General features: G+C 43.7%; 3 long non-coding RNA genes across 3 annotated transcripts; all 3 read right to left on the minus strand.

The window, feature by feature from the left end:
* Positions 1–366: 366 nt before the first annotated feature.
* LOC133950578 (uncharacterized) lies at positions 367–2,100 on the minus strand. The gene is made up of 3 exons (XR_009920382.1): positions 2,045–2,100; positions 1,324–1,394; positions 367–630 (listed from the first exon to the last, which is right to left on the minus strand). It is a non-coding gene; the product is annotated as an uncharacterized LOC133950578 (long non-coding RNA).
* A 5,139-nt stretch (positions 2,101–7,239) lies between these two features.
* Positions 7,240–9,294, minus strand: LOC133950576 (uncharacterized). The gene is made up of 3 exons (XR_009920380.1): positions 8,916–9,294; positions 8,197–8,267; positions 7,240–7,503 (listed from the first exon to the last, which is right to left on the minus strand). It is a non-coding gene; the product is annotated as an uncharacterized LOC133950576 (long non-coding RNA).
* A 4,818-nt stretch (positions 9,295–14,112) lies between these two features.
* Positions 14,113–16,167, minus strand: LOC133950577 (uncharacterized). Its single transcript, XR_009920381.1, has 3 exons — positions 15,789–16,167; positions 15,070–15,140; positions 14,113–14,376 (listed from the first exon to the last, which is right to left on the minus strand). It is a non-coding gene; the product is annotated as an uncharacterized LOC133950577 (long non-coding RNA).
* Between the last annotated feature and the right edge of the window lie 10,449 nt (positions 16,168–26,616).

Consider the following 26,616-nt stretch of genomic DNA (forward strand, 5'->3'; position numbering starts at 1 on the left):
CTGAGAAGTTTATGATAGGGAAGTAGATGTCGGCATTAGGGAAGGCAAGTTGGGCCTGTTTGTATAGAGATTTTAACTGTTTGCAGGAAGTCTGCCTGGGGTCCTGGTCCTTATTATTGATCCCAATGGAGAGGACCACTATTTTTGTGTTGGGGTTGGGTACCGTTTTTTCACATATCTTTAAAAAGTGGTACATGTTAGCCCCCGGGTAGCTGTCTAATTGTAAGTCTGGGTTGTTGTGGGGGGGGATTCGATTGATGTTGGAATCACCCAACACCAGGACTGGTCTACGGCTTTTGAAAGACCAGTCCTGGAGTTTCCTGGTGTGTCGGGCGATGTGTGATGTGGGATGGTATTTACCTGATGTGGGAGTGTGTGGTGGTAGGCTGAATGGGGAGGAGGTGGAGGAGGGTCCTGTGGGGCTATCCTCGGGGGGTGGAGGTGTGCTGGACCCCCGAACGGCACAAGTGGGAGGTGGACTTCCGCGGAGAAGTGGTAGGGAGGTCTCAGATACGGCTTGAGTGGCAATATTAGCCTTTAATTGCCCGCTCATCATGTTAGGTGACCCTCCCGTTATGGTTGTCGGGGCTCCTCGCTGTTCCATTGTGCCAGTCCGGGGACCAGCAACACCTGTGGGTGTAGAAGGGGGAGAGGAAATGGTATCAAGGTTGATGGTTGAAACATTTGAATAACTGTGGGTGTTGAGTGATATGGACTGTAGTTCTAGGGTATTGTTTTGTGTGTCTGGTACTGGATGAATTAGGACTTCTGTTTGCTGTGTCCGTCTTCCTGTACTGATAGTAGGTGAGTCGGGGGTACTGGGGCTTAGGGGTAGTCGTGTCATAGGGGTTTTCCGTCTAGTCACTGTCGGTAGGATGGGGGAGAGTTTGGGGTTGGGTTTTGAGATGATTTCTGCCCCCTGGGAGACCGGTTCGGGTCCCCAGGAGACTACTTTCTTGCCCCTCACTGAGGGAGGGGTGGAGGTGTTTGGGTCAGGAGGGGTTTGTCTTGTAGTCAGATGTAGAGGTGCCCTCTGTGTTTGTAGAGGGCCCTTGTTATATATTGGGTAGGTCGGAAGTCCGTACAGTGGTTTTCGTCTTGGTTTGGGTATGGGGTGGTCAGGTAGTGTCGGTTGTAGGGGGGGCCTGGTTTGGGGTAAGGGGAATGTCTTCTGTCTGTTGGTCTGGTATGGGTGGTCATGTCTGGGTCGTTGAGGTTGCGGTTGTAGGCCATCCAGTGTTGTCTGGCACTGGGTGGGGGTGGGGAGTAGTGGTGTCCGGGGCTGTTGAATTGGAAAGGGCTGAAATGCAGGGGGTAACTTACTGATGACTGGTAGTGGTGGGAATTCCTCTTCATCGGATAATTCCGGGATGGTGGAGAGGGAGCCCTCCAACCTGCTCTTAGGGTTGAGAAAAAAGTTTTATTGTTCTTAATGATGTTACGTTGCAGTATACCTTCTGTTGCCTTGATGGTGTCCGCCCGGAGTCTCTGGCCATACCGCTTCCTAGCCCATCCGGTAGCTATTTGAAACGCTATGGGGTTGTGTGGTGTGTGGCCGAGGGTATGTATTGTATTGGTGTAATGTTCCCGTAATATAGCCATGTTTGTTTTCATCCAGTTGTCCGTATTGTTTTTGATCTTGTGACGTGTGGTGTCTGATGGTGTGGCCGGTTTGATGAAGTCCGTCAGTCTGGTGACCTGACGCATCATCCCAGGTGGGAAAGTGTTGGTGGTGATTGAATTATCTGTTGTGTGTTTGTGGTGTATAGCCTGTATTAATTGAAATATTTGTTTAGAAGCGGTGCGGGTGGCTGGTCCGGTACCTGATTCCATGTGTTGGTGGGTGCTGTGTTCATGTTTGTTAACCGGCGTGTATTGTTGTGTTTGTATTGTGAAGCTGAGTGTGTGTTTACAGACATCAGGGGTTGTGGGGCTGTGTTTGTGTGTCGTGTGTGTGAGCTGTGGCCTGTGTCCTAGACCACTCATCGGTACGGGCTTTGCTCTGTTAAAAAACATTTTAAAAGTCACTGGAGGGGGCTCTTACCCTGGTAGTGTAGTTGGAGGTCACCTTTGTCCAGTAAATGGCTGATGGCTTGTTCCTCGGCCTTCTAGTTGGAGCTGGGGTGACGTTTAAGGCAGTGGTCCAGCAGAATGGGGTTCAGGTGCCTTTGGTTGTTGCCTGGTGGGTATCCCTGGTAGTGTAGGTCTCCTTGGTCCAAGTAGTTGGCTGGGCCTCCCAAGTTGGAGCTGGGTGGTGTTGGGCAGTGGTCCAGGAGGATGAGGATGAGTTCCAGGTGTATCCTAGTAAAAGAAGGGAACTCCAAAAAAAACGTCTCAGTATAACCAAGAGCGGGGGGGAGGTCTCCAGAAAAATAATTAATTAATAAGTTTTCCAAAAAAGGATTTTTAGGAAATAAGTCTCTGATAACCTCGTCCCAGCCGGGAGGAGGATCACAAGAAAAAAAATAAATTAAAAGCAATATCAGATACAAAACTCCTACTGGTAAAAGCAAGGCCGCTTAAAACCAGAGTTTAAAAGATAGGAGTGTTGTTTAAAAAAATGGGGGAGAGGCTTAGGCAGAAGTCCCTCAGGATGTTTAGTGCTCTAAGCTTTGTTGAAAACTAGTAGCTTTTTAGTCCAAAAAACAAAGAATCAAAAAGCAAAAAAATCAAAAAGACAATACTCCAACTGGTAAAAAGCCAGGCTGCTTTAAAACCAGAGTTTTTAGAAGATAGGAGTCTATTGTTTGATGTTCTAAGCTCTGTTTAAAACCGATAGCTTTTTAGTCCAAAAACCAAAAAAAAACAATAATCCAACTGGTTAAAAGCCAGGCTGCTTTAAAACCAGAGTTTTTTAGAGGATAGGAGTCTATTGCTTAATAAAAACGGGGAAAGGCTTAAGGCAAAAGCCACTCAGGGTGTTTTTGGAACGAGTGGCTTAGTTAAAAGGCAAAAACAAAAGACCCAACTGGTTAAAAGCAAGGCTGTTTAAATACCAGAGTGTGGAAAGAGTCAATTGTTTTAAGCATAAGGAAGGCCTCAGGCAGCAGCCCCCCAGGACATTCAAAAAACTAGCTTTAATAGTTAAAAACAAATCTTCTAATAGTTAAAAAGCAAGGCTGCTTTAAAACCAGAGTTTTAAAAGATAAAAGAGTCTAAGCTGACGTACCGTTGAGTAGTATTTAGGATCCTGACGTTTCGCATTGGTCGATGCTTCTTCAGAGGATGTGTGGACAAGACCGACAGCTCTGGTGGTTATAAAGTGTTGGAGGAGGGGATGTGTGCCCCTCCCCCAAGGCTCAAACCACCAATCAGTAAGTAGTGTTGTGAGTAGGTCTGTTGTGATAGGGCTAGGAGGGTAGGCCATTTTGTATGGTTTCCCTCCAATATATTTGAATCTTGGAGGGAAAGTTGTTGTCCCACACGATTGGTTCCCTTAGGGGGTGGTGGCTGGAAAATAGAGAGAGAAATGTCTGTATTCTGGCTAGATGTTTTAAGACAGTGTTTGGCCTACCAGGATAGCTCTCGGTCTCTCATGTGGAGGACCTGGGTTCAAAACCCCCCCAGACTTGGGGCTAGGACCAGGGTCAATTTTTGTCTGAACAGTCGTTTCTTCGAGAATACGATATATATTTTTTTATGTATAAAAATTAAAATGTATAGTAGTTGTAAAGCGGGTTGTGTGTCAAGATCAATGGCACGGGCTGGGTTAGGGTTGGGTTAGGGTTAGAGTTCAGGGTTCATGAGTATGATTTATTTGCACTGGCCTATTGATCTTAAAGTGGTGGCACGGTTGGAGGAGCTCCGCTCCCTCTAACGGGGGACCAGGGTATGATCCCCAGGCAGAGCACGTCTGCAAGGACCATGGGACAGAGAAAGGATGAATACGGTTGCTGCCTGGGTTGGAGTATTTGTTGGGCGTCATTCTGTCTAAATTTTATGGAGGAAACTAAAATTAAAAAACTAAGTAAACCTGGTTGGGGATTAATTTTATCTATGAAGGTGGTATTTCATTACTGGAGTAACATAGACTAATGAAAAATGGGGATTTATGGAAACAAAATTGTAAAATGAATAATGGTGTAGTGGCAGAGATGACGCCCCTGGCCCAGAGAATCCTAGTTCGATTCCCCCCGAGGCATGTGTGTTAAAGTGGTGCCTTGGGGGGCCTGAGTGGACCCAGGCAGCACGGCTGGTTGTAGAGGGAAAAAAAACAAAAGGGGGGAGGGGGAAAGGGGAAAACACGGGGGAGTTGGTAAGGAAGACTACATGAGAGGGAAATTTAAACTGATTGTCGGGTGGGTGTCCTATGAGTGTACTTAATTGTCATTGAGGCCTGTTGGCGTGATTGTACCTAATTTAAAAATCCATAATTTTTCTGTCCTCTTTCTCTGCCCAATGGTCCAATGGTCTTCTGATTCTAGACCAGAGATTATAAGATTATTGACGGAGTGGAGCTGAAAATGGTTAATGAGGGGGGTGGTTAACTTGCCTTCCCCAATGTTATATATGTGTTGTTTTAATCGGGTGAGTATGGAGTGTTTTGTTTCCCCGATATAATGTTTATTGCAGGTGGTGCATGTAATGATGTAAATGACGTTGGTGGTGTGGAGTGTAAATGTACCTAATGTGGGGAATGCTGTATTGCTGTGAGGGTTTGAAATAAATTTTCTGTTTTTATAGTGTGTGTGGTATTGTGTTTGTGTTGGTGGTTTGTTATCAGAGTATTTTGACCTTATTAGTAAACTGTGGAGGTTTTTGTTTTTCCTGTAAGCTGATATGATGACGTGATTTTGGAAAGCCGGCTGTAGGGTTTGAGTATGAATGAAGTTCTGTTTGATGATGTTATGTAAACCTTTGATTCTATGTGAGAAGGTAGATATGAATGGTACCGGGACACGGGGTGGAGCAATCCGGGGAATGGAGCGAGTGGGAGCGAGAGACGCCAAAGTGCTGGTCTTGATATGGCGGAGGAAGCGTTTGGAGTAGCCCCTAGACCTGAGACTACAAAATAGAATGGAGATGGAAGAATGCAGGTCTATTACACGGGATGATATTCTGTGAAAACGGATGATTTGAGATTTAATAATGCCTTTAAATGTGTGTTTCGGATGATAGCTAGTTTTATGGAGAAGGGCGTGTGTGTCTGTTGTTTTAAAGTAAACTTTGGTAAGTAGTTGTGAGTATGACAAGTTTTTTGACCGGTCAAAAAAAACAGTTGTATCTAAAAAATTAACTTGTAGTGGATCTATGATGTACTTAACTTTAATAGACTGATGGTGGCTATTCAATGTGTCAATGAAATCAGAAAATAAAGAAATGTCATGTTGCCATATTCCAAAAATGTCATCTAAAAATCTGAGGTAGGTGAGGGGTTTGTGGGTGCACTTGGCCAATGCCTCTCGCTCCCACTCGCTCAGGTAAATGTTTGCATATGACGGGGCGTATCGCTGACCCATGGCCGTTCCGTGGATTTGCAGGAATTGTTTGTTATTGAATGAAAAGTCGTTATTGTTGAGGCAGATGGTAAGGAGTTGAATAATTTCTTTGTCCGGTCTATTGTTGTCGGGGTTGTTATTGAAGTTGGATATTATAGCCTTGATACCGATTTGTGTATTGATATTTGTGTATAGACTGTCTATGTCGATTGTAAATAAGTATGACTGATTTGGAACAACCATGGGCCGGATGGTATCTATAAAATGATAAGTGTCCTTGATGTAACTTGGGTGTTTATTGGAAAGGGGTCCAAGGAAATGTTCGATGTATTCTGAGATATGGTATGATGTACTATTGCAATCTGAGACTATTGGTCTGCCGGGAGGAACCTCATAGGGTACGGTCCATGATGGGGGTTCCTTGTGGATTTTGGGTAATAGATAGAACTGGCGGGGGCGGGGTTGGTCGGGGCCAAACAGGTAGATTTTTTGCTTGTGGTTAATGGTTTTATTGTCATATAAAGTTTGTATAATACTACGGAGGAGTGGTTGGGTTTGACTTTGTAGGTCTGACGGAATGGGTTTATAATGTGTGGTGTTTGAGAGTTGTCTATTTGCCTCCAGTAAATACTGCTGTCTATCCATAATGACTATTTTTGAACCTTTGTCCGCGGGTTTAATGATAATATTAGGATTTTGGGTAAGTTCTTCTAAGGCCCTGCGTTCAGGCCCCGAGAGGTTGTCAACAACGTCCCCTGGGGGCCGGTAATAACGCAGGGCCTGTTTGTTCTTTTGCACCAGGTTTATTGTGGCTGTGTGTGATTGAGCCGTGGTGGGTTCCCAATTAGACCTGTGAATGAAGGGTGTCTGAATGTGGTCCGGTTTATTATAGAAATAACTGATGATCTTTAACCTTCTGTTGTATTGGTGTAAATCCCTATGAAATTCCTCCCAGTCAAACTGTAATGGGCGTGGGATGAATGAAAGACCCCTTTCCAATAACCGGATCTGATCTGAAGTTGGAGTAAATAGTGTGGATAAGTTAAGTATGTTTGCTGTAGAGCTCCACCCCAAGTCGACTGCAGGGTCAGTATGGGGCATAGGGTTTGGAGGGTTAGGGTTAGGGTTAGGATTAGGGTTGGGGTTGGGGTTAAGGTTAGGGTTAGGGTTAGGGTTAGGGTTGGGATTAGAAGGTTTAGGGTTAGGGTTAGGGTTAGGGGTGGCGTTTGTGCCCGGTTTGGGTTTGGGTCTTACTATAAATTTAACTGTTTGAGCCAGTAATCGAAAATGAGTTGCGCGGTAGCCGGCTTCCAATGGATGTTGTCCTTTTCTGTTACAAATGTGTCGTGAGGGATCTCTGCTAAAAATGGGAAGTATGTGGCTATTGTGTTGTTGATGTATTTTAAATTGTACTGTTGTTTAACGCTGAGGTTGTCTGAGAAGTTTATGATAGGGAAGTAGATGTCGGCATTAGGGAAGGCAAGTTGGGCCTGTTTGTATAGAGATTTTAACTGTTTGCAGGAAGTCTGCCTGGGGTCCTGGTCCTTATTATTGATCCCAATGGAGAGGACCACTATTTTTGTGTTGGGGTTGGGTACCGTTTTTTCACATATCTTTAAAAAGTGGTACATGTTAGCCCCCGGGTAGCTGTCTAATTGTAAGTCTGGGTTGTTGTGGGGGGGGATTCGATTGATGTTGGAATCACCCAACACCAGGACTGGTCTACGGCTTTTGAAAGACCAGTCCTGGAGTTTCCTGGTGTGTCGGGCGATGTGTGATGTGGGATGGTATTTACCTGATGTGGGAGTGTGTGGTGGTAGGCTGAATGGGGAGGAGGTGGAGGAGGGTCCTGTGGGGCTATCCTCGGGGGGTGGAGGTGTGCTGGACCCCCGAACGGCACAAGTGGGAGGTGGACTTCCGCGGAGAAGTGGTAGGGAGGTCTCAGATACGGCTTGAGTGGCAATATTAGCCTTTAATTGCCCGCTCATCATGTTAGGTGACCCTCCCGTTATGGTTGTCGGGGCTCCTCGCTGTTCCATTGTGCCAGTCCGGGGACCAGCAACACCTGTGGGTGTAGAAGGGGGAGAGGAAATGGTATCAAGGTTGATGGTTGAAACATTTGAATAACTGTGGGTGTTGAGTGATATGGACTGTAGTTCTAGGGTATTGTTTTGTGTGTCTGGTACTGGATGAATTAGGACTTCTGTTTGCTGTGTCCGTCTTCCTGTACTGATAGTAGGTGAGTCGGGGGTACTGGGGCTTAGGGGTAGTCGTGTCATAGGGGTTTTCCGTCTAGTCACTGTCGGTAGGATGGGGGAGAGTTTGGGGTTGGGTTTTGAGATGATTTCTGCCCCCTGGGAGACCGGTTCGGGTCCCCAGGAGACTACTTTCTTGCCCCTCACTGAGGGAGGGGTGGAGGTGTTTGGGTCAGGAGGGGTTTGTCTTGTAGTCAGATGTAGAGGTGCCCTCTGTGTTTGTAGAGGGCCCTTGTTATATATTGGGTAGGTCGGAAGTCCGTACAGTGGTTTTCGTCTTGGTTTGGGTATGGGGTGGTCAGGTAGTGTCGGTTGTAGGGGGGGCCTGGTTTGGGGTAAGGGGAATGTCTTCTGTCTGTTGGTCTGGTATGGGTGGTCATGTCTGGGTCGTTGAGGTTGCGGTTGTAGGCCATCCAGTGTTGTCTGGCACTGGGTGGGGGTGGGGAGTAGTGGTGTCCGGGGCTGTTGAATTGGAAAGGGCTGAAATGCAGGGGGTAACTTACTGATGACTGGTAGTGGTGGGAATTCCTCTTCATCGGATAATTCCGGGATGGTGGAGAGGGAGCCCTCCAACCTGCTCTTAGGGTTGAGAAAAGTTTTATTGTTCTTAATGATGTTACGTTGCAGTATACCTTCTGTTGCCTTGATGGTGTCCGCCCGGAGTCTCTGGCCATACCGCTTCCTAGCCCATCCGGTAGCTATTTGAAACGCTATGGGGTTGTGTGGTGTGTGGCCGAGGGTATGTATTGTATTGGTGTAATGTTCCCGTAATATAGCCATGTTTGTTTTCATCCAGTTGTCCGTATTGTTTTTGATCTTGTGACGTGTGGTGTCTGATGGTGTGGCCGGTTTGATGAAGTCCGTCAGTCTGGTGACCTGACGCATCATCCCAGGTGGGAAAGTGTTGGTGGTGATTGAATTATCTGTTGTGTGTTTGTGGTGTATAGCCTGTATTAATTGAAATATTTGTTTAGAAGCGGTGCGGGTGGCTGGGTCCGGTACCTGATTCCATGTGTTGGTGGGTGCTGTGTTCATGTTTGTTAACCGGCGTGTATTGTTGTGTTTGTATTGTGAAGCTGAGTGTGTGTTTACAGACATCAGGGGTTGTGGGGCTGTGTTTGTGTGTGTGTGTGTGAGCTGTGGCCTGTGTCCTAGACCACTCATCGGTACGGGCTTTGCTCTGTTAAAAAACATTTTAAAAGTCACTGGAGGGGGCTCTTACCCTGGTAGTGTAGTTGGAGGTCACCTTTGTCCAGTAAATGGCTGATGGCTTGTTCCTCGGCCTTCCTAGTTGGAGCTGGGGTGACGTTTAAGGCAGTGGTCCAGCAGAATGGGGTTCAGGTGCCTTTGGTTGTTGCCTGGTGGGTATCCCTGGTAGTGTAGGTCTCCTTGGTCCAGTAGTTGGCTGGGCCTCCCAAGTTGGAGCTGGGTTGGTGTTGGGCAGTGGTCCAGGAGGATGAGGATGAGTTCCAGGTGTATCCTAGTAAAAGAAGGGAACTCCAAAAAAAACGTCTCAGTATAACCAAGAGCGGGGGGGAGGTCTCCAGAAAAATAATTAATTAATAAGTTTTCCAAAAAAGGATTTTTAGGAAATAAGTCTCTGATAACCTCGTCCCAGCCGGGAGGAGGATCACAAGAAAAAAAATAAATTAAAAGCAATATCAGATACAAAACTCCTACTGGTAAAAGCAAGGCCGCTTAAAACCAGAGTTTAAAAGATAGGAGTGTTGTTTAAAAAAATGGGGGGAGAGGCTTAGGCAGAAGTCCCTCAGGATGTTTAGTGCTCTAAGCTTTGTTGAAAACTAGTAGCTTTTTAGTCCAAAAAACAAAGAATCAAAAAGCAAAAAAATCAAAAAGACAATACTCCAACTGGTAAAAAGCCAGGCTGCTTTAAAACCAGAGTTTTTAGAAGATAGGAGTCTATTGTTTGATGTTCTAAGCTCTGTTTAAAACCGATAGCTTTTTAGTCCAAAAACCAAAAAAAAACAATAATCCAACTGGTTAAAAGCCAGGCTGCTTTAAAACCAGAGTTTTTTAGAGGATAGGAGTCTATTGCTTAATAAAAACGGGGAAAGGCTTAAGGCAAAAGCCACTCAGGGTGTTTTTGGAACGAGTGGCTTAGTTAAAAGGCAAAAACAAAAGACCCAACTGGTTAAAAGCAAGGCTGTTTAAATACCAGAGTGTGGAAAGAGTCAATTGTTTTAAGCATAAGGAAGGCCTCAGGCAGCAGCCCCCCAGGACATTCAAAAAACTAGCTTTAATAGTTAAAAACAAATCTTCTAATAGTTAAAAAGCAAGGCTGCTTTAAAACCAGAGTTTTAAAAGATAAAAGAGTCTAAGCTGACGTACCGTTGAGTAGTATTTAGGATCCTGACGTTTCGCATTGGTCGATGCTTCTTCAGAGGATGTGTGGACAAGACCGACAGCTCTGGTGGTTATAAAGTGTTGGAGGAGGGGATGTGTGCCCCTCCCCCAAGGCTCAAACCACCAATCAGTAAGTAGTGTTGTGAGTAGGTCTGTTGTGATAGGGCTAGGAGGGTAGGCCATTTTGTATGGTTTCCCTCCAATATATTTGAATCTTGGAGGGAAAGTTGTTGTCCCACACGATTGGTTCCCTTAGGGGGTGGTGGCTGGAAAATAGAGAGAGAAATGTCTGTATTCTGGCTAGATGTTTTAAGACAGTGTTTGGCCTACCAGGATAGCTCTCGGTCTCTCATGTGGAGGACCTGGGTTCAAAACCCCCCCAGACTTGGGGCTAGGACCAGGGTCAATTTTTGTCTGAACAGTCGTTTCTTCGAGAATACGATATATATTTTTTTATGTATAAAAATTAAAATGTATAGTAGTTGTAAAGCGGGTTGTGTGTCAAGATCAATGGCACGGGCTGGGTTAGGGTTGGGTTAGGGTTAGAGTTCAGGGTTCATGAGTATGATTTATTTGCACTGGCCTATTGATCTTAAAGTGGTGGCACGGTTGGAGGAGCTCCGCTCCCTCTAACGGGGGACCAGGGTATGATCCCCAGGCAGAGCACGTCTGCAAGGACCATGGGACAGAGAAAGGATGAATACGGTTGCTGCCTGGGTTGGAGTATTTGTTGGGCGTCATTCTGTCTAAATTTTATGGAGGAAACTAAAATTAAAAAACTAAGTAAACCTGGTTGGGGATTAATTTTATCTATGAAGGTGGTATTTCATTACTGGAGTAACATAGACTAATGAAAAATGGGGATTTATGGAAACAAAATTGTAAAATGAATAATGGTGTAGTGGCAGAGATGACGCCCCTGGCCCAGAGAATCCTAGTTCGATTCCCCCCGAGGCATGTGTGTTAAAGTGGTGCCTTGGGGGGCCTGAGTGGACCCAGGCAGCACGGCTGGTTGTAGAGGGAAAAAAAACAAAAGGGGGGAGGGGGAAAGGGGAAAACACGGGGGAGTTGGTAAGGAAGACTACATGAGAGGGAAATTTAAACTGATTGTCGGGTGGGTGTCCTATGAGTGTACTTAATTGTCATTGAGGCCTGTTGGCGTGATTGTACCTAATTTAAAAATCCATAATTTTTCTGTCCTCTTTCTCTGCCCAATGGTCCAATGGTCTTCTGATTCTAGACCAGAGATTATAAGATTATTGACGGAGTGGAGCTGAAAATGGTTAATGAGGGGGGTGGTTAACTTGCCTTCCCCAATGTTATATATGTGTTGTTTTAATCGGGTGAGTATGGAGTGTTTTGTTTCCCCGATATAATGTTTATTGCAGGTGGTGCATGTAATGATGTAAATGACGTTGGTGGTGTGGAGTGTAAATGTACCTAATGTGGGGAATGCTGTATTGCTGTGAGGGTTTGAAATAAATTTTCTGTTTTTATAGTGTGTGTGGTATTGTGTTTGTGTTGGTGGTTTGTTATCAGAGTATTTTGACCTTATTAGTAAACTGTGGAGGTTTTTGTTTTTCCTGTAAGCTGATATGATGACGTGATTTTGGAAAGCCGGCTGTAGGGTTTGAGTATGAATGAAGTTCTGTTTGATGATGTTATGTAAACCTTTGATTCTATGTGAGAAGGTAGATATGAATGGTACCGGGACACGGGGTGGAGCAATCCGGGGAATGGAGCGAGTGGGAGCGAGAGACGCCAAAGTGCTGGTCTTGATATGGCGGAGGAAGCGTTTGGAGTAGGCCCTAGACCTGAGACTACAAAATAGAATGGAGATGGAAGAATGCAGGTCTATTACACGGGATGATATTCTGTGAAAACGGATGATTTGAGATTTAATAATGCCTTTAAATGTGTGTTTCGGATGATAGCTAGTTTTATGGAGAAGGGCGTGTGTGTCTGTTGTTTTAAAGTAAACTTTGGTAAGTAGTTGTGAGTATGACAAGTTTTTTGACCGGTCAAAAAAAACAGTTGTATCTAAAAAATTAACTTGTAGTGGATCTATGATGTACTTAACTTTAATAGACTGATGGTGGCTATTCAATGTGTCAATGAAATCAGAAAATAAAGAAATGTCATGTTGCCATATTCCAAAAATGTCATCTAAAAATCTGAGGTAGGTGAGGGGTTTGTGGGTGCACTTGGCCAATGCCTCTCGCTCCCACTCGCTCAGGTAAATGTTTGCATATGACGGGGCGTATCGCTGACCCATGGCCGTTCCGTGGATTTGCAGGAATTGTTTGTTATTGAATGAAAAGTCGTTATTGTTGAGGCAGATGGTAAGGAGTTGAATAATTTCTTTGTCCGGTCTATTGTTGTCGGGGTTGTTATTGAAGTTGGATATTATAGCCTTGATACCGATTTGTGTATTGATATTTGTGTATAGACTGTCTATGTCGATTGTAAATAAGTATGACTGATTTGGAACAACCATGGGCCGGATGGTATCTATAAAATGATAAGTGTCCTTGATGTAACTTGGGTGTTTATTGGAAAGGGGTCCAAGGAAATGTTCGATGTATTCTGAGATATGGTATGATGTACTATTGCAATCTGAGACTATTGGTCTGCCGGGAGGAACCTCATAGGGTACGGTCCATGATGGGGGTTCCTTGTGGATTTTGGGTAATAGATAGAACTGGCGGGGGCGGGGTTGGTCGGGGCCAAACAGGTAGATTTTTTGCTTGTGGTTAATGGTTTTATTGTCATATAAAGTTTGTATAATACTACGGAGGAGTGGTTGGGTTTGACTTTGTAGGTCTGACGGAATGGGTTTATAATGTGTGGTGTTTGAGAGTTGTCTATTTGCCTCCAGTAAATACTGCTGTCTATCCATAATGACTATTTTTGAACCTTTGTCCGCGGGTTTAATGATAATATTAGGATTTTGGGTAAGTTCTTCTAAGGCCCTGCGTTCAGGCCCCGAGAGGTTGTCAACAACGTCCCCTGGGGGCCGGTAATAACGCAGGGCCTGTTTGTTCTTTTGCACCAGGTTTATTGTGGCTGTGTGTGATTGAGCCGTGGTGGGTTCCCAATTAGACCTGTGAATGAAGGGTGTCTGAATGTGGTCCGGTTTATTATAGAAATAACTGATGATCTTTAACCTTCTGTTGTATTGGTGTAAATCCCTATGAAATTCCTCCCAGTCAAACTGTAATGGGCGTGGGATGAATGAAAGACCCCTTTCCAATAACCGGATCTGATCTGAAGTTGGAGTAAATAGTGTGGATAAGTTAAGTATGTTTGCTGTAGAGCTCCACCCCAAGTCGACTGCAGGGTCAGTATGGGGCATAGGGTTTGGAGGGTTAGGGTTAGGGTTAGGATTAGGGTTGGGGTTGGGGTTAAGGTTAGGGTTAGGGTTAGGGTTAGGGTTGGGATTAGAAGGTTTAGGGTTAGGGTTAGGGTTAGGGGTGGCGTTTGTGCCCGGTTTGGGTTTGGGTCTTACTATAAATTTAACTGTTTGAGCCAGTAATCGAAAATGAGTTGCGCGGTAGCCGGCTTCCAATGGATGTTGTCCTTTTCTGTTACAAATGTGTCGTGAGGGATCTCTGCTAAAAATGGGAAGTATGTGGCTATTGTGTTGTTGATGTATTTTAAATTGTACTGTTGTTTAACGCTGAGGTTGTCTGAGAAGTTTATGATAGGGAAGTAGATGTCGGCATTAGGGAAGGCAAGTTGGGCCTGTTTGTATAGAGATTTTAACTGTTTGCAGGAAGTCTGCCTGGGGTCCTGGTCCTTATTATTGATCCCAATGGAGAGGACCACTATTTTTGTGTTGGGGTTGGGTACCGTTTTTTCACATATCTTTAAAAAGTGGTACATGTTAGCCCCCGGGTAGCTGTCTAATTGTAAGTCTGGGTTGTTGTGGGGGGGGATTCGATTGATGTTGGAATCACCCAACACCAGGACTGGTCTACGGCTTTTGAAAGACCAGTCCTGGAGTTTCCTGGTGTGTCGGGCGATGTGTGATGTGGGATGGTATTTACCTGATGTGGGAGTGTGTGGTGGTAGGCTGAATGGGGAGGAGGTGGAGGAGGGTCCTGTGGGGCTATCCTCGGGGGGTGGAGGTGTGCTGGACCCCCGAACGGCACAAGTGGGAGGTGGACTTCCGCGGAGAAGTGGTAGGGAGGTCTCAGATACGGCTTGAGTGGCAATATTAGCCTTTAATTGCCCGCTCATCATGTTAGGTGACCCTCCCGTTATGGTTGTCGGGGCTCCTCGCTGTTCCATTGTGCCAGTCCGGGGACCAGCAACACCTGTGGGTGTAGAAGGGGGAGAGGAAATGGTATCAAGGTTGATGGTTGAAACATTTGAATAACTGTGGGTGTTGAGTGATATGGACTGTAGTTCTAGGGTATTGTTTTGTGTGTCTGGTACTGGATGAATTAGGACTTCTGTTTGCTGTGTCCGTCTTCCTGTACTGATAGTAGGTGAGTCGGGGGTACTGGGGCTTAGGGGTAGTCGTGTCATAGGGGTTTTCCGTCTAGTCACTGTCGGTAGGATGGGGGAGAGTTTGGGGTTGGGTTTTGAGATGATTTCTGCCCCCTGGGAGACCGGTTCGGGTCCCCAGGAGACTACTTTCTTGCCCCTCACTGAGGGAGGGGTGGAGGTGTTTGGGTCAGGAGGGGTTTGTCTTGTAGTCAGATGTAGAGGTGCCCTCTGTGTTTGTAGAGGGCCCTTGTTATATATTGGGTAGGTCGGAAGTCCGTACAGTGGTTTTCGTCTTGGTTTGGGTATGGGGTGGTCAGGTAGTGTCGGTTGTAGGGGGGGCCTGGTTTGGGGTAAGGGGAATGTCTTCTGTCTGTTGGTCTGGTATGGGTGGTCATGTCTGGGTCGTTGAGGTTGCGGTTGTAGGCCATCCAGTGTTGTCTGGCACTGGGTGGGGGTGGGGAGTAGTGGTGTCCGGGGCTGTTGAATTGGAAAGGGCTGAAATGCAGGGGGTAACTTACTGATGACTGGTAGTGGTGGGAATTCCTCTTCATCGGATAATTCCGGGATGGTGGAGAGGGAGCCCTCCAACCTGCTCTTAGGGTTGAGAAAAGTTTTATTGTTCTTAATGATGTTACGTTGCAGTATACCTTCTGTTGCCTTGATGGTGTCCGCCCGGAGTCTCTGGCCATACCGCTTCCTAGCCCATCCGGTAGCTATTTGAAACGCTATGGGGTTGTGTGGTGTGTGGCCGAGGGTATGTATTGTATTGGTGTAATGTTCCCGTAATATAGCCATGTTTGTTTTCATCCAGTTGTCCGTATTGTTTTTGATCTTGTGACGTGTGGTGTCTGATGGTGTGGCCGGTTTGATGAAGTCCGTCAGTCTGGTGACCTGACGCATCATCCCAGGTGGGAAAGTGTTGGTGGTGATTGAATTATCTGTTGTGTGTTTGTGGTGTATAGCCTGTATTAATTGAAATATTTGTTTAGAAGCGGTGCGGGTGGCTGGGTCCGGTACCTGATTCCATGTGTTGGTGGGTGCTGTGTTCATGTTTGTTAACCGGCGTGTATTGTTGTGTTTGTATTGTGAAGCTGAGTGTGTGTTTACAGACATCAGGGGTTGTGGGGCTGTGTTTGTGTGTGTGTGTGTGAGCTGTGGCCTGTGTCCTAGACCACTCATCGGTACGGGCTTTGCTCTGTTAAAAAACATTTTAAAAGTCACTGGAGGGGGCTCTTACCCTGGTAGTGTAGTTGGAGGTCACCTTTGTCCAGTAAATGGCTGATGGCTTGTTCCTCGGCCTTCCTAGTTGGAGCTGGGGTGACGTTTAAGGCAGTGGTCCAGCAGAATGGGGTTCAGGTGCCTTTGGTTGTTGCCTGGTGGGTATCCCTGGTAGTGTAGGTCTCCTTGGTCCAGTAGTTGGCTGGGCCTCCCAAGTTGGAGCTGGGTTGGTGTTGGGCAGTGGTCCAGGAGGATGAGGATGAGTTCCAGGTGTATCCTAGTAAAAGAAGGGAACTCCAAAAAAAACGTCTCAGTATAACCAAGAGCGGGGGGGAGGTCTCCAGAAAAATAATTAATTAATAAGTTTTCCAAAAAAGGATTTTTAGGAAATAAGTCTCTGATAACCTCGTCCCAGCCGGGAGGAGGATCACAAGAAAAAAAATAAATTAAAAGCAATATCAGATACAAAACTCCTACTGGTAAAAGCAAGGCCGCTTAAAACCAGAGTTTAAAAGATAGGAGTGTTGTTTAAAAAAATGGGGGGAGAGGCTTAGGCAGAAGTCCCTCAGGATGTTTAGTGCTCTAAGCTTTGTTGAAAACTAGTAGCTTTTTAGTCCAAAAAACAAAGAATCAAAAAGCAAAAAAATCAAAAAGACAATACTCCAACTGGTAAAAAGCCAGGCTGCTTTAAAACCAGAGTTTTTAGAAGATAGGAGTCTATTGTTTGATGTTCTAAGCTCTGTTTAAAACCGATAGCTTTTTAGTCCAAAAACCAAAAAAAAACAATAATCCAACTGGTTAAAAGCCAGGCTGCTTTAAAACCAGAGTTTTTTAGAGGATAGGAGTCTATTGCTTAATAAAAACGGGGAAAGGCTTAAGGCAAAAGCCACTCAGGGTGTTTTTGGAACGAGTGGCTTAGTTAAAAGGCAAAAACAAAAGACCCAACTGGTTAAAAGCAAGGCTGTTTAAATACCAGAGTGTGGAAAGAGTCAATTGTTTTAAGCATAAGGAAGGCCTCAGGCAGCAGCCCCCCAGGACATTCAAAAAACTAGCTTTAATAGTTAAAAACAAATCTTCTAATAGTTAAAAAGCAAGGCTGCTTTAAAACCAGAGTTTTAAAAGATAAAAGAGTCTAAGCTGACGTACCGTTGAGTAGTATTTAGGATCCTGACGTTTCGCATTGGTCGATGCTTCTTCAGAGGATGTGTGGACAAGACCGACAGCTCTGGTGGTTATAAAGTGTTGGAGGAGGGGATGTGTGCCCCTCCCCCAAGGCTCAAACCACCAATCAGTAAGTAGTGTTGTGAGTAGGTCTGTTGTGATAGGGCTAGGAGGGTAGGCCATTTTGTATGGTTTCCCTCCAATATATTTGAATCTTGGAGGGAAAGTTGTTGTCCCACACGATTGGTTCCCTTAGGGGGTGGTGGCTGGAAAATAGAGAGAGAAATGTCTGTATTCTGGCTAGATGTTTTAAGACAGTGTTTGGCCTACCAGGATAGCTCTCGGTCTCTCATGTGGAGGACCTGGGTTCAAAACCCCCCCAGACTTGGGGCTAGGACCAGGGTCAATTTTTGTCTGAACAGTCGTTTCTTCGAGAATACGATATATATTTTTTTATGTATAAAAATTAAAATGTATAGTAGTTGTAAAGCGGGTTGTGTGTCAAGATCAATGGCACGGGCTGGGTTAGGGTTGGGTTAGGGTTAGAGTTCAGGGTTCATGAGTATGATTTATTTGCACTGGCCTATTGATCTTAAAGTGGTGGCACGGTTGGAGGAGCTCCGCTCCCTCTAACGGGGGACCAGGGTATGATCCCCAGGCAGAGCACGTCTGCAAGGACCATGGGACAGAGAAAGGATGAATACGGTTGCTGCCTGGGTTGGAGTATTTGTTGGGCGTCATTCTGTCTAAATTTTATGGAGGAAACTAAAATTAAAAAACTAAGTAAACCTGGTTGGGGATTAATTTTATCTATGAAGGTGGTATTTCATTACTGGAGTAACATAGACTAATGAAAAATGGGGATTTATGGAAACAAAATTGTAAAATGAATAATGGTGTAGTGGCAGAGATGACGCCCCTGGCCCAGAGAATCCTAGTTCGATTCCCCCCGAGGCATGTGTGTTAAAGTGGTGCCTTGGGGGGCCTGAGTGGACCCAGGCAGCACGGCTGGTTGTAGAGGGAAAAAAAACAAAAGGGGGGAGGGGGAAAGGGGAAAACACGGGGGAGTTGGTAAGGAAGACTACATGAGAGGGAAATTTAAACTGATTGTCGGGTGGGTGTCCTATGAGTGTACTTAATTGTCATTGAGGCCTGTTGGCGTGATTGTACCTAATTTAAAAATCCATAATTTTTCTGTCCTCTTTCTCTGCCCAATGGTCCAATGGTCTTCTGATTCTAGACCAGAGATTATAAGATTATTGACGGAGTGGAGCTGAAAATGGTTAATGAGGGGGGTGGTTAACTTGCCTTCCCCAATGTTATATATGTGTTGTTTTAATCGGGTGAGTATGGAGTGTTTTGTTTCCCCGATATAATGTTTATTGCAGGTGGTGCATGTAATGATGTAAATGACGTTGGTGGTGTGGAGTGTAAATGTACCTAATGTGGGGAATGCTGTATTGCTGTGAGGGTTTGAAATAAATTTTCTGTTTTTATAGTGTGTGTGGTATTGTGTTTGTGTTGGTGGTTTGTTATCAGAGTATTTTGACCTTATTAGTAAACTGTGGAGGTTTTTGTTTTTCCTGTAAGCTGATATGATGACGTGATTTTGGAAAGCCGGCTGTAGGGTTTGAGTATGAATGAAGTTCTGTTTGATGATGTTATGTAAACCTTTGATTCTATGTGAGAAGGTAGATATGAATGGTACCGGGACACGGGGTGGAGCAATCCGGGGAATGGAGCGAGTGGGAGCGAGAGACGCCAAAGTGCTGGTCTTGATATGGCGGAGGAAGCGTTTGGAGTAGGCCCTAGACCTGAGACTACAAAATAGAATGGAGATGGAAGAATGCAGGTCTATTACACGGGATGATATTCTGTGAAAACGGATGATTTGAGATTTAATAATGCCTTTAAATGTGTGTTTCGGATGATAGCTAGTTTTATGGAGAAGGGCGTGTGTGTCTGTTGTTTTAAAGTAAACTTTGGTAAGTAGTTGTGAGTATGACAAGTTTTTTGACCGGTCAAAAAAAACAGTTGTATCTAAAAAATTAACTTGTAGTGGATCTATGATGTACTTAACTTTAATAGACTGATGGTGGCTATTCAATGTGTCAATGAAATCAGAAAATAAAGAAATGTCATGTTGCCATATTCCAAAAATGTCATCTAAAAATCTGAGGTAGGTGAGGGGTTTGTGGGTGCACTTGGCCAATGCCTCTCGCTCCCACTCGCTCAGGTAAATGTTTGCATATGACGGGGCGTATCGCTGACCCATGGCCGTTCCGTGGATTTGCAGGAATTGTTTGTTATTGAATGAAAAGTCGTTATTGTTGAGGCAGATGGTAAGGAGTTGAATAATTTCTTTGTCCGGTCTATTGTTGTCGGGGTTGTTATTGAAGTTGGATATTATAGCCTTGATACCGATTTGTGTATTGATATTTGTGTATAGACTGTCTATGTCGATTGTAAATAAGTATGACTGATTTGGAACAACCATGGGCCGGATGGTATCTATAAAATGATAAGTGTCCTTGATGTAACTTGGGTGTTTATTGGAAAGGGGTCCAAGGAAATGTTCGATGTATTCTGAGATATGGTATGATGTACTATTGCAATCTGAGACTATTGGTCTGCCGGGAGGAACCTCATAGGGTACGGTCCATGATGGGGGTTCCTTGTGGATTTTGGGTAATAGATAGAACTGGCGGGGGCGGGGTTGGTCGGGGCCAAACAGGTAGATTTTTTGCTTGTGGTTAATGGTTTTATTGTCATATAAAGTTTGTATAATACTACGGAGGAGTGGTTGGGTTTGACTTTGTAGGTCTGACGGAATGGGTTTATAATGTGTGGTGTTTGAGAGTTGTCTATTTGCCTCCAGTAAATACTGCTGTCTATCCATAATGACTATTTTTGAACCTTTGTCCGCGGGTTTAATGATAATATTAGGATTTTGGGTAAGTTCTTCTAAGGCCCTGCGTTCAGGCCCCGAGAGGTTGTCAACAACGTCCCCTGGGGGCCGGTAATAACGCAGGGCCTGTTTGTTCTTTTGCACCAGGTTTATTGTGGCTGTGTGTGATTGAGCCGTGGTGGGTTCCCAATTAGACCTGTGAATGAAGGGTGTCTGAATGTGGTCCGGTTTATTATAGAAATAACTGATGATCTTTAACCTTCTGTTGTATTGGTGTAAATCCCTATGAAATTCCTCCCAGTCAAACTGTAATGGGCGTGGGATGAATGAAAGACCCCTTTCCAATAACCGGATCTGATCTGAAGTTGGAGTAAATAGTGTGGATAAGTTAAGTATGTTTGCTGTAGAGCTCCACCCCAAGTCGACTGCAGGGTCAGTATGGGGCATAGGGTTTGGAGGGTTAGGGTTAGGGTTAGGATTAGGGTTGGGGTTGGGGTTAAGGTTAGGGTTAGGGTTAGGGTTAGGGTTGGGATTAGAAGGTTTAGGGTTAGGTTTAGAAGATCTATCTCGATGACTCCCCCTGCTTCGTCCGTCGACTGGGCAGTTTGGTTTAGGGAGCCAAAGGCAATGCACTGGCCGACGCACGTCATCAATACTCTCCAGTCTCACATATCCCCTTTTGCCGAATTGTTTTTTTTAAAATTGAGTCGGTTTGTTTAATTTTAACGGAGTTGGTTGGGTTAGGGTTAGGGTTAGGGTTAGGGTTAGGGTTAGGGTTAGGGTTAGGGTTAGGGTTTAGGGTTAGGGTTTAGGGTTAGGGGTTAGGGGTTAGGGTTAGGGTTAGGGTTAGGGTTAGGGTTAGGGTTAGGGTTAGGGTTAGGGTTAGGGTTAGGGTTAGGGTTAGGGTTAGGTTTTTGGAGTTATCTCGATGACTCCCCCCGCTTCATCCAACGACTGGGCGGTTTGGAATAGGGAGCCAAAGGCAATGCACTGGCCCACGCACGTCATCAATACTCCCCCTTCTTCACATATCCCCTTTACCGAATTGGTTTTAAACCGTAGTTTTCATGTAATAGTTTTCTTATTCGTTTTCTAATGTAAGTTTAGGTTTGGTCTTTAGATGAAAGTGCTTTTTTATTAATTTGATAGGTTTTGATTTTCTTTTTTTGTTTTTGTCCTATATTGAAGTTTTTAAGGAGTTGTTTTGACTTCATGTTTTTGTATTATTTTGTTTGTAAAAAACAATTTGGACTATTTTTAGCTATTTTTTGTTTTTCTAAATCTATATATTAGGTGACACATCATCAGTAGTGTACCTCAGGGTCATTGGATGTTTCGGCCATTACCACCAGACACCCTCTCCCAAGGAAGGCCCCGCTGAGGTTGATCAAACCCCAGGGTGTGTCCCACTAAGTTTATAGTAATCTAATTGTAAGGTAATTCTGAAAAGGATTCACAGTTTTATTTAGGATCAACTGGTTAGGTTTAGGCAATCGGTTTAAATGGTTATGGTTAGGATTAAGGTTATGGTTAGGGTTAAGTTCTAAGGTTAGGGTTAGGTTTAGGCATCGGGTTCAAAGCCTTAGGTTTAGGCACCGGGTTTACTGGTTAGGGTCAGAGTTCAGGCATTGGTTAGGTTTTTGGAGTTATCTCGATGACTCCCCCCGCTTCATCCAACGACTGGGCGGTTTGGAATAGGGAGCCAAAGGCAATGCACTGGCCCACGCACGTCATCAATACTCCCCCTTCTTCACATATCCCCTTTACCGAATTGGTTTTAAACCGTAGTTTTCATGTAATAGTTTTCTTATTCGTTTTCTAATGTAAGTTTAGGTTTGGTCTTTAGATGAAAGTGCTTTTTTATTAATTTGATAGGTTTTGATTTTCTTTTTTTGTTTTTGTCCTATATTGAAGTTTTTAAGGAGTTGTTTTGACTTCATGTTTTTGTATTATTTTGTTTGTAAAAAACAATTTGGACTATTTTTAGCTATTTTTTGTTTTTCTAAATCTATATATTAGGTGACACATCATCAGTAGTGTACCTCAGGGTCATTGGATGTTTCGGCCATTACCACCAGACACCCTCTCCCAAGGAAGGCCCCGCTGAGGTTGATCAAACCCCAGGGTGTGTCCCACTAAGTTTATAGTAATCTAATTGTAAGGTAATTTTGAAAAGGATTCACAGTTTTATTTAGGATCAACTGGTTAGGTTTAGGCAATCGGTTTAAATGGTTATGGTTAGGATTAAGGTTATGGTTAGGGTTAAGTTCTAACGTTAGGGTTAGGTTTAGGCATCGGGTTCAAAGCCTTAGGTTTAGGCACCGGGTTTACTGGTTAGGGTCAGAGTTCAGGCATTGGTTAGGGTTAGAATTCGGGTTATGGTTTTGGTCTCCAGCTCTGAGTTCCAGTCCTAGAAGAGACTCTGGAGTTAGGATCCTTTAAGGTTTGAGCCTCTTCTGTTGCTCGACTTTGATAGGACAGCTGGGTAAAACTCACACACCGCTCAGGGGTCAGCTGGGGTCATCCTTCTCTCGGTTTTTGAACAAGAGCTAAATGTTATTAAGCTTTTTTATTTAGCTTGTTAAAGCTCACCGGGCTTCTGGCTTTGAGTCCAAGTCCTATTAGAGACTCTGGAGTTAGTATCCTTTCAGGTTTAAGCCTCTTCTGTTATTCGACTTTGATAGAACAGCTGGGTAATACTCACATCCTGCTCAGGAGTCAGCTGGAATTGGAGCAACGGGTTCATCCTTCTGTCGGTTTTTGGAGAAATAGCAAAACGCTATGAAGCTAATGGCTAAGTAGCTACATGCTATGAAGCTAAGCGCTAAATGCTAATCAGTGTTAAACTCTAAGCACTGCTCTGTGTCACTATACACCGCAAGACCCCAGGACATGCTTTTGTCTTAATAAAATAGACTGATCTTGGATTTGCTCCATGAGAGTCAGCTGTGTGCATGTGGGTCAGGTATAGTCTGTGTGTGTCCAACTCTTGTCACGGTTTTTTCTGAGTTTTAAATTGTATACTCTAACACGCTCTTGCTTAAGAGAACTCCCTTTTGGGATGGTAAATATCCTCTCATCTTAATTTTTGGTGGCTTATATCCAGAGATATTTAACAAAAAAAACGGAGAGTTTCAGGAAGTGCTCCCATCATGCATTGCCGAAGGGGCGTGGCCATTTTCTAAAATGGCGTCTGAGAATTCCATCTAATCGGTTTAAAATTGAGTAATTATGGGTTTTATTTGACTGAAAAAGCTATTTAAATTCTTATCGCTGGGGTGGGTATATTTATTCTTGTAAGACAGACAATTTCCAATTGATTATGTGTGTACAGATTGGGAGGTGCCCATAATAAAACACCTTTCTGAATATTATTTAAAAAAATTGGAAAGTTATAATTGCAATATGAAAAAAAATAATTTTTTCAAGGGAAGCAGGGTCAAGGAGAGAAGCCTGTCCGGGCTAAACCCTCCTCCGCCGGTCCGGGCTGTACACCCTGCCTCCCCCTACTTTCTCCACTCTATGAGAGGAGAGAGGAGAGCAAGAAGGATCAAAATCTAGTGTCCATTTTCTCTGTTTGTTTGGATCTGAAATTATTGTCTTACTTTCAATATTAAAGGATACATTTTTAAGAGTTTAAAATAAATGATCTTTAAACCAAGTGTTGTTATATCTAATGTGTATAACTTGTTGGTTTCTTTTATATATAAAGAATCTTAGTTTATTGTAGATTCCAGGTTCTGAGATGGTTTCGGCAATTCATCTTTATTCCTTCTTTGTGTTCATTGTTTTGGTGGGGATATGCAAACCGTTTTTAAAAAGAGAGTTTGCTCATCCGATGGCACGGGCTGGGTTAGGTTTTTGGAGTTATCTCGATGACTCCCCCCGCTTCATCCAACGACTGGGCGGTTTGGAATAGGGAGCCAAAGGCAATGCACTGGCCCACGCACGTCATCAATACTCCCCCTTCTTCACATATCCCCTTTACCGAATTGGTTTTAAACCGTAGTTTTCATGTAATAGTTTTCTTATTCGTTTTCTAATGTAAGTTTAGGTTTGGTCTTTAGATGAAAGTGCTTTTTTATTAATTTGATAGGTTTTGATTTTCTTTTTTTGTTTTTGTCCTATATTGAAGTTTTTAAGGAGTTGTTTTGACTTCATGTTTTTGTATTATTTTGTTTGTAAAAAACAATTTGGACTATTTTTAGCTATTTTTTGTTTTTCTAAATCTATATATTAGGTGACACATCATCAGTAGTGTACCTCAGGGTCATTGGATGTTTCGGCCATTACCACCAGACACCCTCTCCCAAGGAAGGCCCCGCTGAGGTTGATCAAACCCCAGGGTGTGTCCCACTAAGTTTATAGTAATCTAATTGTAAGGTAATTTTGAAAAGGATTCACAGTTTTATTTAGGATCAACTGGTTAGGTTTAGGCAATCGGTTTAAATGGTTATGGTTAGGATTAAGGTTATGGTTAGGGTTAAGTTCTAACGTTAGGGTTAGGTTTAGGCATCGGGTTCAAAGCCTTAGGTTTAGGCACCGGGTTTACTGGTTAGGGTCAGAGTTCAGGCATTGGTTAGGGTTAGAATTCGGGTTATGGTTTTGGTCTCCAGCTCTGAGTTCCAGTCCTAGAAGAGACTCTGGAGTTAGGATCCTTTAAGGTTTGAGCCTCTTCTGTTGCTCGACTTTGATAGGACAGCTGGGTAAAACTCACACACCGCTCAGGGGTCAGCTGGGGTCATCCTTCTCTCGGTTTTTGAACAAGAGCTAAATGTTATTAAGCTTTTTTATTTAGCTTGTTAAAGCTCACCGGGCTTCTGGCTTTGAGTCCAAGTCCTATTAGAGACTCTGGAGTTAGTATCCTTTCAGGTTTAAGCCTCTTCTGTTATTCGACTTTGATAGAACAGCTGGGTAATACTCACATCCTGCTCAGGAGTCAGCTGGAATTGGAGCAACGGGTTCATCCTTCTGTCGGTTTTTGGAGAAATAGCAAAACGCTATGAAGCTAATGGCTAAGTAGCTACATGCTATGAAGCTAAGCGCTAAATGCTAATCAGTGTTAAACTCTAAGCACTGCTCTGTGTCACTATACACCGCAAGACCCCAGGACATGCTTTTGTCTTAATAAAATAGACTGATCTTGGATTTGCTCCATGAGAGTCAGCTGTGTGCATGTGGGTCAGGTATAGTCTGTGTGTGTCCAACTCTTGTCACGGTTTTTTCTGAGTTTTAAATTGTATACTCTAACACGCTCTTGCTTAAGAGAACTCCCTTTTGGGATGGTAAATATCCTCTCATCTTAATTTTTGGTGGCTTATATCCAGAGATATTTAACAAAAAAAACGGAGAGTTTCAGGAAGTGCTCCCATCATGCATTGCCGAAGGGGCGTGGCCATTTTCTAAAATGGCGTCTGAGAATTCCATCTAATCGGTTTAAAATTGAGTAATTATGGGTTTTATTTGACTGAAAAAGCTATTTAAATTCTTATCGCTGGGGTGGGTATATTTATTCTTGTAAGACAGACAATTTCCAATTGATTATGTGTGTACAGATTGGGAGGTGCCCATAATAAAACACCTTTCTGAATATTATTTAAAAAAATTGGAAAGTTATAATTGCAATATGAAAAAAAATAATTTTTTCAAGGGAAGCAGGGTCAAGGAGAGAAGCCTGTCCGGGCTAAACCCTCCTCCGCCGGTCCGGGCTGTACACCCTGCCTCCCCCTACTTTCTCCACTCTATGAGAGGAGAGAGGAGAGCAAGAAGGATCAAAATCTAGTGTCCATTTTCTCTGTTTGTTTGGATCTGAAATTATTGTCTTACTTTCAATATTAAAGGATACATTTTTAAGAGTTTAAAATAAATGATCTTTAAACCAAGTGTTGTTATATCTAATGTGTATAACTTGTTGGTTTCTTTTATATATAAAGAATCTTAGTTTATTGTAGATTCCAGGTTCTGAGATGGTTTCGGCAATTCATCTTTATTCCTTCTTTGTGTTCATTGTTTTGGTGGGGATATGCAAACCGTTTTTAAAAAGAGAGTTTGCTCATCCGATGGCACGGGCTGGGTTAGGTTTTTGGAGTTATCTCGATGACTCCCCCCGCTTCATCCAACGACTGGGCGGTTTGGAATAGGGAGCCAAAGGCAATGCACTGGCCCACGCACGTCATCAATACTCCCCCTTCTTCACATATCCCCTTTACCGAATTGGTTTTAAACCGTAGTTTTCATGTAATAGTTTTCTTATTCGTTTTCTAATGTAAGTTTAGGTTTGGTCTTTAGATGAAAGTGCTTTTTTATTAATTTGATAGGTTTTGATTTTCTTTTTTTGTTTTTGTCCTATATTGAAGTTTTTAAGGAGTTGTTTTGACTTCATGTTTTTGTATTATTTTGTTTGTAAAAAACAATTTGGACTATTTTTAGCTATTTTTTGTTTTTCTAAATCTATATATTAGGTGACACATCATCAGTAGTGTACCTCAGGGTCATTGGATGTTTCGGCCATTACCACCAGACACCCTCTCCCAAGGAAGGCCCCGCTGAGGTTGATCAAACCCCAGGGTGTGTCCCACTAAGTTTATAGTAATCTAATTGTAAGGTAATTTTGAAAAGGATTCACAGTTTTATTTAGGATCAACTGGTTAGGTTTAGGCAATCGGTTTAAATGGTTATGGTTAGGATTAAGGTTATGGTTAGGGTTAAGTTCTAACGTTAGGGTTAGGTTTAGGCATCGGGTTCAAAGCCTTAGGTTTAGGCACCGGGTTTACTGGTT

This window comes from Platichthys flesus, unplaced genomic scaffold (genome assembly GCF_949316205.1).
Source record: "Platichthys flesus unplaced genomic scaffold, fPlaFle2.1 scaffold_45, whole genome shotgun sequence".
NCBI classification, from domain to species: Eukaryota; Metazoa; Chordata; class Actinopteri; order Pleuronectiformes; family Pleuronectidae; genus Platichthys; species Platichthys flesus.